Consider the following 10123-nt stretch of genomic DNA (forward strand, 5'->3'; position numbering starts at 1 on the left):
GGAAGGCCTCTAAGGGCTGCAGCAACTATTGTGCCACACTTAGGGGGCCTGCACCTTAACACCCACACACTGCCATTGCAGGGTGCGTGTTTTGGTGCAACAAAAAGTGAAGATTTGACATGGCACACATCCCTGTGGGCCATGCCTGCAATCCACTGCCTGTGGCCTAGGTCACTCACCCTTCTAGAAGGGTGCACTAGACCACAGGAGAAGGGACAGGTGTATGAGCACTGTACCCCTACAGTGTGTATGTACATTTTTAGACATTGTAAGTGCAGTAAAGCCATAAAGAGTATATAGTCTGAGAGCTGGTCACTACGAACTCTACAGCTCCATAATGGCTTTACTGAAACCCTGGGTAGAGGTCCTTCACTCTCTGGGTCCAGAAACAAAGCCCATCCTGGGCAGAATTGTCATTCCTCCTCCCCCAGGATGGGCTGGGTCCATGAAGGGGAAGCTTCAAAGGCCTGCCGGTTTTGTGAGCTGATCCTGCCTTTTGCTGCCCCCAGTAACTGGCTCCCGCCGGTTCTAACCCCCACTTTGGGCAGGAGAATCGGTGGGAAAACCAAGTGAGAAAGGGAGGTGTGCCCACCTTTGCCAACCCCACTCCTGAGGTGGGGGGGGTGCGGTGAGGCACACATCTCAGTCCCCTCTATCTTGAAGATAAGGGGACACAGCCAATTGGAGAGAGGCTCATGCTCCCCTCCCACTGGAGGGTGACATAATAGGGTGTGTACTCACCCCAAGGAAGGAACCTATTGGTTATGACCTGTACCCCCATGTAACACCTGTAAATTTAGTATTTAGGGGCAACTTTGCCTCCTCAGATTCGAGAAATAAAGAAGAAGGACCGAAGAGCATTGCTGACCCAGGAAGAAGAGGACACCAACTGCTTTGGTCCCAGCCCTACCAGCCTGTCCTGATTCCGACCTGCTCACAGCGAAACCCAGGCATGTCCAGCAGCCATCCAGAACCCAGAGGACCTGCCCTGCCTTCATCTAAAAGACTGGGTCTCCTGTGAGCACCGGAGTTGCTCAACTAAAATACTCCAATACAAACCCGGATCCAGGCAGCTATGCGTTTCTACACCACTGTGCACCCGATGCCCACGCCCTGAGTGGCCCAACACCACATGCAGGTCTCTCCAGCAATCCGGATCTGCTGATCCCCGCATTACCTCGAGCGTCCGACCAATGCCTGCAGCCTCAACCTGAGGGGTACCCCGGACCACAATAGGAACTGGTAAGAAGATCCAATGCCTAAAGACACATCTGCACCCGGAGGTCCATGGCCTTGGGTGGCCCAACCGACGGTCTCGAGGCACCCCCGAGAACCAAACTTACCTCTCCTGCTGGTATTCGCCTTCAGGAAATCTCCCTGCCTGAGCCTGCAGCTTTTTCTTTAAACCGGAGATCTCCATTGGAAATCAAATGGCTCCCGACGTCTTCTTGGCACTCTGCATCCGGCGGCCTCTGTGCCACTGGTGGTGCAGCTCCTGTACTGGTTATTGGCCCTTACAGTGCTGATCTTAAGCCAGGAGCTCTGCGCCCACAGCAGAGTGACCTGCTAGTGAGCAGCCCCTGACCAAAGTCCCCCATAGCGCCATTGGCAAACGTTGGGCACCTGCACTCTGCACCTGGCTGCCCTAGTACCACTGGTGGTGTAATCTGAGTGCCTAACTGAACTTCCAGGATGTTTACTTACCTGCAAACCGATAATCTTCTTTTCTCCCATAGGAACCAATGTTATGATTGTTGTAAGGAGGTAGGATCCTTCTAGCATGGTTACCCTCATGCTAGCATCACTTACAACAGATGTAAGTTTTCTTACATCTAAGGTCACTACACTTGAAACATATGTCACCCCTAATGCGGGGCTTTCAATCCTGGAGGCAGGGTGCTGGTTTATAAGTGTATGGGTACCCCTGCATGAGCAGGACACCCATACAAACCCTGGAGTAGATTCTCCAGGCATAAGTGCGGTCAGCCATTCTGATACATATAGAGGCCATCTGTAATTACGCGGTGGCTAACTACATAGTGGCTGTGCCCAACCTGGACACGTTTGGTATCACATACGTTGGAATCATACCTCAACAAGGTTATCAGTGTTGGAGATATGATTCCATGCACTGGGGAGGGCTCCTCCGGGAAACCCCCAATTCTCCTGGTACCAGCCTTCCAGGGTCTTTCAGCACGCTTGTGCTGCTGCCGACCCCAGACATGATTTTGCCCTCCTGCTGCTGAGCTCGAGCAGGGGAAGGTAGAACAATAGATTTCCTGTGTCCCAGACAGGACTTAGTGTGTTGGGATGGGGTGACATGGGGGCGCTTGCCAGTGCCACCAGACTGCTTTAAAGTCTAGACAAAGGACATGGGAGTATCCTCCCCTCTGTCCAGCCCCTCCTCGGGGAGGGACCCCTGAGTCATCCTAAACCCTTTCCTAGGGTATTTAAGGGCTTACCTGTGGGTGGGTACTCGGATTCGTCATGGGACAAGACTTCAGGCCAAATCTACGCCACTCTTCGACCGTATGAACTCTTGGACTTTGCCTGGAACCGAGACTGTATCATAGAAGACTCCTGCAGCTCCTGGTCCCCCCTGTTCTGCAAGTCTTCTTCATTGTCTGTGCTTCATCCACAATCTTCAACAGACCTGTGGCCATCAAGGATACCCAAAGTAATCTTCCTTGGAGTGAAGGAGTCACTGCCCTGTATCTGCAGACACCGCAACAAATCTGACTGGTCTGCTGCTCATGACGTCCCATGGACCTCAAAAAGGTCAGCAACACAGGTGGTGGTTCAGCAACTCTCTCTAGGCCTGACCTGCCCTCTCTGCAATTTTGAGGCCAATATCCCAATATCCCCCGTCTGAACCACTGTGATCGAACCCCTGTGCACCGTGTTGGCTTGGCGTTGCCAAGGCTTGTTGCCTCTTGCCTTGAGATCTTCAGGCAACAAGAAGCTCCAGCATCTCTTCCTGCCAGGATCATTGTCCCTACCGCATCCTCTGCACCATGGGCCTTCATCTTTGGTGAGCTGCTCTAGGTCCTCTTGTGACTCCTGTGCTTTTGGCCTGTGGGTCCTCTTGAGGTACTTCTCTTGCTTCAGTGGGCTCCAATACTTTCTAGAGGCCTGCTCTGACTCTTCTTCTTGTGGTGAGTCCCTTGGACATTGCTGATCTCAAAGTTGCTCCTTCTTGGCTTTCCACACCTGTAGCAGCTGCCAAGGCCTTGTTGGTGCCCTGACCCGACCCCCTAGATCTCGACTTCCGATGTGGGACAGCTCGTGCATGGCTCCTGGTCTTCTCAGCATCGAGTGGTCCTCACAGTTGCAGTGACTAGGTCACCGTCATCACTCCTGCATCATCCGTCATCCGTGGGCATTGCTTTTCCGTGCCTCCTGGTCACCTCAAGTGGCATAGACTCTGTCCCCTCTGTTTGCAGGTTCTTCTATTCAAGAATCCACCCTTGGATTCCACTGGACTCTTGCACAGTCTTCACCAACAACATCTTTACTGAAGTCCTTCACTGTGGTCTACGGCAGTGTCTGATGTCCCTTCGCACTTATGCACCCTGCTTTCCTGGTGTAGGTATCCTGGTTCCTGGGGTATCCACGGTTGGGGTGACTCTCCAACCTTCTGTCTTGCACAGAGTTTCTTCAGGGACAACTGGGAAGGGTCCTTCTTCAAAACTGCAACCACGACTTTCCTGTTGACTTCTATTAAGCACACAGATGTTTTTCCACTCTGCACACAGCCTCCATGGAGTTCCTGGGTACTTACCTTGGGTGGTTCCTTGTGTCCCCAGTTCTTCTGAGTCTCCTGGTCACAAATCCTGACTTCAATCGCAGTTCACATTCCACTTTATTTTTGTATATGGTTTGGGCTCCCTCTGGAGATCTCTGTGTATTGTGCTTACTTATCTATTTGCAATTGAAGTATTGTTGTACATATGTGTTGAAGTTTCCAGGTAGGAGATATACCAATGTGTTAGTGACTGATGTGTAATAAATAGAACTATTTTTCATATATACACTGTGTGGTTCTTTTTTTTCCGTTAACCTACAATACATGATTAGATCTGGTAAAACAAGCTGCTATACACTCCTTCTGGATAAGTCTGAAGTAATCTCTCCAAAGCTACCACTTAGGGAGCTTTCTATGGTTGTCTAAGACCACTAAAATCACCATAAGGTTTGTATGGATCAGTCCAATGTGCTTCACTTAAATAAGCGTGCACCATATACTAAGCCAGTCTCCTACATGTTTGTATTGAAAACAAAGCAACTTTGTTTTAAACCCAAAACTGTCATTCTTAGATGTATTTTGTAAGACCCAGTTTGTGATATTTCAGCATATCACCCCAAATAGTCAAAGGTACCGAAAAGTAATCTAAAAGTAATTTCTATGTATTCTAAACTGCAAATACAAACCTGTAACGATTCCAATGCCCTTCACAATTACATTTTCTTGTAAGGATTTGCATTTGAAAGTATATTCTACTTCTATGTGCCAAGTTCTGCTTGGTTCTAGAAATAAAACATAAGTATACCTTTTTATACTTACCTAATTGGTCTGGATTCTGTCTCTGAGTGTGTGCCATCAGTCTTGATTGAGTGAACACACTCTCCTGAAAAGCCTAACTGCTTGACCACACTACGACAAAGAAAGCGGTTAGTGATTATCTAGTTTAGCCTCTCCTTTACCTCTGGGGATCCACTGGACTCTGTGCACACTATACCTTAGTTTGGTATAGTATATACAGAGCCAGCTTACTACATTGGTCCATCAGCAGTGGGGTCTATGACTTTGCATTTGTTGGACAAACTTAGTCAACACCTGATCACACAACAAGAATCCAAAAATTTACTTTAGTACTATGATTTTTTTTTCATTGACTATTTTCACAATTTCTAAGCCTTGATAGGGCCTTAGATTAAGTCCCTGTAGCATTTTTTAGAAACGTAAAACTCACTGAAGTCAGGTGTGAAGTACTTAGAACATTTTGTGTAAGCAAAGCGAATTGCACGTAGCACAGTGCAAACACGCATCGCGTAGCGTAGTGCAGTGGTCATTTTTCGCTTGCTCGCAGTCCTCAACGTCAAGTTGGCGACCGTGAGCAAGCAAAATGACATCCCGGTGGGACTTTTTCCTCGTTCGCGATCAGCAACATCAAGTTGCCGATCGCGAGCGTGGAAAATAAACCTCCCGGCGAGATTCTCAATGCGGGGAGGTCAGGTTTCTCATTGCGAGTGGTCGTGTATACTCGCTACCAGTCCGTGTTGAGAAAGCTGCCACTCGAGTAAAAATCTACTCGAGCGGCAGATAACTACAGCTCGCACTGTGCAATTTGTCGTTTTCAATGATTGCACAGTGCCGGATGCTTGTCCGCACTGTGCAATCATTGAAAACAACATCTTGCACATTGCGAACAGGGTACTATGCAGTTCGCGAAGTGCTACGCGTAGCTTGCGTAGTGCGAAGTGCACTTTGCGTAGCTACGCGTAGCGCTACTTTGCGAACTACGCCCAGGGTTAATTTTGTGTAAGTCTTTAGTAAAATAATGAGCAACTGAGAGAAGATGGCTGAGGAGCTCAACCTCATACCTTACTCCAGCCTAGAGGTTAGAGAGCAAAGGCTTCTCTGTAAAGCTAAAAAAATAAGAACTGGGTTCAACCCTACCATAACACAACTCCTGGATTTTATGGCACGGCATGCAAGGGACACCCACTACTGAAGGAGACGATCTCCAGGCAAATGGGGAAAGTAGTGAGGATGAAACCCACCACCTCAACTACTTAGGGAGGATGGGAAATTTCTAGCCCACCCCTCCAGACCAAGGAGTACAGGGTCTAGATCCTACCGAGGTAGGGCAGACTCTGTACATGACAGTGAGGACAACTTCACTGAGGAGGACTGCCTTTTAGCAAGGACGGTCAAAAGACTACAGCTAGAGACTAGGGTCCTGGCCCTAGAAAAAGAAAGAGCAGAGATGGGACTAGGTCCCATCAATGGTGGCAGCAATTTAAACAACCAAGAGAAGGAAAGATCTTATGATCCTATAATCCCCAAAGGGATTGTCCCTAAATTTGAGTATGGTGATGATAGCACCAAATGGTTCACAGCCTTTGAGAGGGCTTGTGTAGCCAGGAAAGTGAGAAAGACTCACTGGGGGCCACTCCTTTGTGAACTGTTACCTGGTAAGTACAGAGACAGACCCCTGACCCTTACTGGGGCAGAAGCTGAGTCTTATGAACTCATTAAGGGTACCCTTATTGAGGGATTTGGATTCAACACAGGGGGGTCTCAGAAATCCCAGAGTCAGTACTGGGTGGAATTTGTAGACTACTCAGTAAAAACATTAGGTGGCACGTGGACTAGAAGTAAATTACATGATTATGAGAGACTTTATAATTTGTTTATGAAGAAACATTTAAAGAAACTGCATTACGGAAAAGTTGCATCAGTGTCTGGTAGACATAGGTCCAATTTCTCCCCAAGAATTGGGAAAGAAGGTGGACCTTCGGTCAAGACATGGGTGACCAATGCAACCACTCGGGGTGACCAAAAGAAAGGGTTACAAATCCTCCCCCTGGGAAAGAGGGTGAGAAGACATAAGATAAAAACAAAGAGTCTTCTAAAGCCCCCCCCCCTGTTCAAGGGGTGGACCCAGGAACTCTTCCCAGCCCAATGGTGGGGATAAGGGGAAACAATTTGATCCTGCTAAAGCCTGGTGTTTACGCAGTAACAAGAAGGGACACTGAACTGGAGAGTCTGCCTTTCCCAACAAGAACGCCCCTAGCCCCCCTCCAATTTCTACTGGTGTTGGAAATCTCCAGATGGGATCAATTGTGTGCCCAGAGCAAATCAGGGTCCATACTGAGGCTAATCTCGTTTAAGGGGAGGGAGGGTTAGCCACGTTGGTTGTCTGGCCCCCTAATTTAAAAAAATAACTACAATACCACTTAGTGAATGGGACTAGGATAGAAGCATTGAGGGATGCAGGTGCCAGTGTCAGTATGGTTAGAGACACACTGGTTTCCCCAGAGCAAAACCTGACTGGAAAAACCTATGCAGTTACCAATGCTGACACACAAGTTACCTTCTGTAACGATATATCTGTAAGAAACATTACTTGGTTATAGATTCCTTACCTTAGAATTACCCCCAGACGTCAGACTGGATCCGGAAAAATTTTCGGCAGCAGTACCTCTGCCCCTCGGAAGGTGGCATCGGACAGCTCCGCGTCCGTCGTCAGCGTCGTGGTCGCTGGAATGATGTCGCAGCAGCTACTTAGACGCCACCCTCGTGCGCTGACGTCAGTTCTGTACATGACTTTCCACGCCAGAAACGCAGAGCCATGCAAGACACTGACCATTGGTGCACAAAACTAGGGCCCTGAAACCCTGAAAGGATATCCTTAACCCTAGAAATCAGTTCGCAGAACGGGGAGGATGGGTGGGGCAGTAAGGAATCTATAACTAACTAATGTTTCTTACAGATATAGCGTTACTGAAGGTAAGTATCTTGTGCATCTGAAAGAAACACGTTAGTTATAGATTGCTTACCTTAGAATAGATACCCCAGCAATACCAACCCCGCTGGTGGGTCTGCGAACCAAGATCACACCAGAAAGGCCTGGAGAACAGAGCAGTCTCACCGGACTTGGCTGTCCAGGCAGCAGTGTTTGGTGAACATGTGCAACGATGCCCACGTGGCCGCCTGACAGATGTAATTCAGAGGCACTCCTCTTCCCAAGGCAGCAGTGGCTGCCGTCGCCCTGGTGAAGTGAGCATGTAGCCCGACTGGAGGCTTCTTTTTAGCCAGAGAGTAACAAGCCTCAATACACAACACAACACAACCCATCTAGAAATGGTGCGTTTGTGTACGGCCCGACCCTTCTTTGCGCCCACGTAACCAACAAAAAGTTGGTCACCCACCCGGAACTATTTTGTGCGATCCAGATAGGAGAGTGCACGCTTTGGGTCCAGATAGTGGAGCCTCTCTTCTTCCTTTAAAGGATGCGGAAAGAAGGTGGGCAAAGTAATGGTCTGCCTGATGTGGAAGGCAGTGACCACCTTAGGAAAAAAGGATGGACGGGTCCTGAGAACCACCTTGTCCGGATGAACAGACAAGAAAGGGGGTTTCAAAGAAAGAGCCTGGAGCTCACTCACCCTTCTAGCAGAAGTGATGGCTACCAGGAAAGCACTCTTAAGAGTCAAGAGACGTAAAGGACAGTTATGAAGCGGCTCCAAGGGAGCGCACATTAAATAAGTTAGCACAAGATTCAAGTCTCACTGAGGCATAACGAAAGGGATTGGAGGGAAAAGATGTGTTAACCCTTTTAAGAAACGGTTAACTACCGGAGACTTGAAAAGAGAAGGCTGATCTGGCAGCTGAAGGAAGGCAGAGATGGCAGTAAGGTAGCCCTTGATAGGGCCCAGAGCAGAGCACTGCTAGGCTAAAGAGAGAAGGAACAAGAGTACTTCAGAAAGAGGGGCAGAAAGGAGATCCACAGCCTTTGCTGTGCACCATGCCACAAATTTGTTCCACCTGCAGGCGTATACAGTGTTTGTGGAGGGACGCCTGGCAGCCAAGATTATGTCACAGACTTCAGGAGGCAGGTCAAAAGACGTCAACTGCCGCCGCTCAATCCCCACGCAAGGCGGTGGAGACTGGACAGGTTTGGGTGGAGGACCATCCCCTGCTGCTACGACAGAAGATCCTCCCGAAGAGGCAGTCTGATCGGAGGATCGATGGCCATGTTGAGCAGCTCGGGATACCAGACTCTTCGTGCCCAATCCGGAGCCACAAGAATGACTTGGGCCCAGTCGCGCCTGATCTTCTTCAGCACTCTGGGCAGAAGTGGTATAGGCGGAAAGGAGTACAACAGACCGCAACTCCACTCACGACGAAAAGCGTCACCTAGCGAGTGCCGCCTTGGAAATTCCAACACGCAGAATTGCTGACATTGCGCGTTCTCTTCGGTGGCGAATAGATCTAACCAAGGCTCTCAGCACTGTTGAAAGAGACCTTGCACCACCTCCGAGTGAAGACGCCATTCGTGATCCATCATGCACCTGCGGCTGAGTTTGTCCGTCCTGGCGTTCGGAGAACCTGCTAGGTGTTGAACCACCAAGGAAATGCCTTGATGTTCCAGCCATGTCCAGAGGCGGAGGGCCTCCTGACATAGGGTCCACAACCCCATCCCGCTCTGTTTGTTGCAATACCACATGGCGGTGGTGTTGTCCGTGAACACCTGCACTACGCTTCCCCGGACTGCAGGAAGCAAGACGAATCGCCCGGAGCTCCAGAAGGTTGATGTGAAGCCCAGACTCCGCCGGACACCAGATGCCTCTGATCTCCACCTCTCCCATGTGACAGCCCCATCCCAGAAGGGAGGCATCCGTCACCACAGTGTGGCCTGGTTGGGGATGGGAGAGGGATCTGCCATTGACCCAATCCTGGTTCGTGAGCCACCACTGCAGTTGTCGAGCAGTGCCCTCCGAGATCTAGACGCAATCGGACAGATTCCCCTGATGCTGCACCCACTGGAACTTCAGGTCCCACTGCGGAGCCCGCATGTGCCACCTGGCATGATCGATCAGAAGCTTCAGGGTCATTCTGACCGAAACCCGGGATATAGGCTGAAAGATTGGAATCATAGCCGGAATATCCTGGACTCGCTGTTCGGGATGATAGACCCGAAACCGCGTCGTGTCCAGAACCGCTCCGATGTAGAGGAGCTTCTGAGAGGGACTCCGGTCCGACTTTGGCACAATGATGGAGAACCCCTGCAAATGCAAGAGGTTGGCCGTAGTCTAGAGGTGGGAGACGAATGCCTGGGGTGAGCCCGCCTTCAACAGCCAGTCGTCGAGATAGGGGAAGACTGAAACCCCAGATCTGTGCGACCACAGCCATCACTTTTGTGAACACCCGAGGGGCGCTGGTAAGGCCAAAGTGGAGCACGGTGAACTGAAAGTGCTCGTGGCCTACCATAAACCAGAGGTAACGCCGGTGGGCCGGCAGGACGGGGATGTGAAAATAAGCGTCCTGCAAGTCCAACGCTACCATCCAGTCTTGTGGGTCGAGGGCAGACAAGACATGAGCAAGCGTCAACATTTT

Source organism: Triturus cristatus, chromosome 1_2 (assembly GCF_964204655.1).
Source record: "Triturus cristatus chromosome 1_2, aTriCri1.1, whole genome shotgun sequence".
Taxonomy (NCBI): domain Eukaryota; kingdom Metazoa; phylum Chordata; class Amphibia; order Caudata; family Salamandridae; genus Triturus; species Triturus cristatus.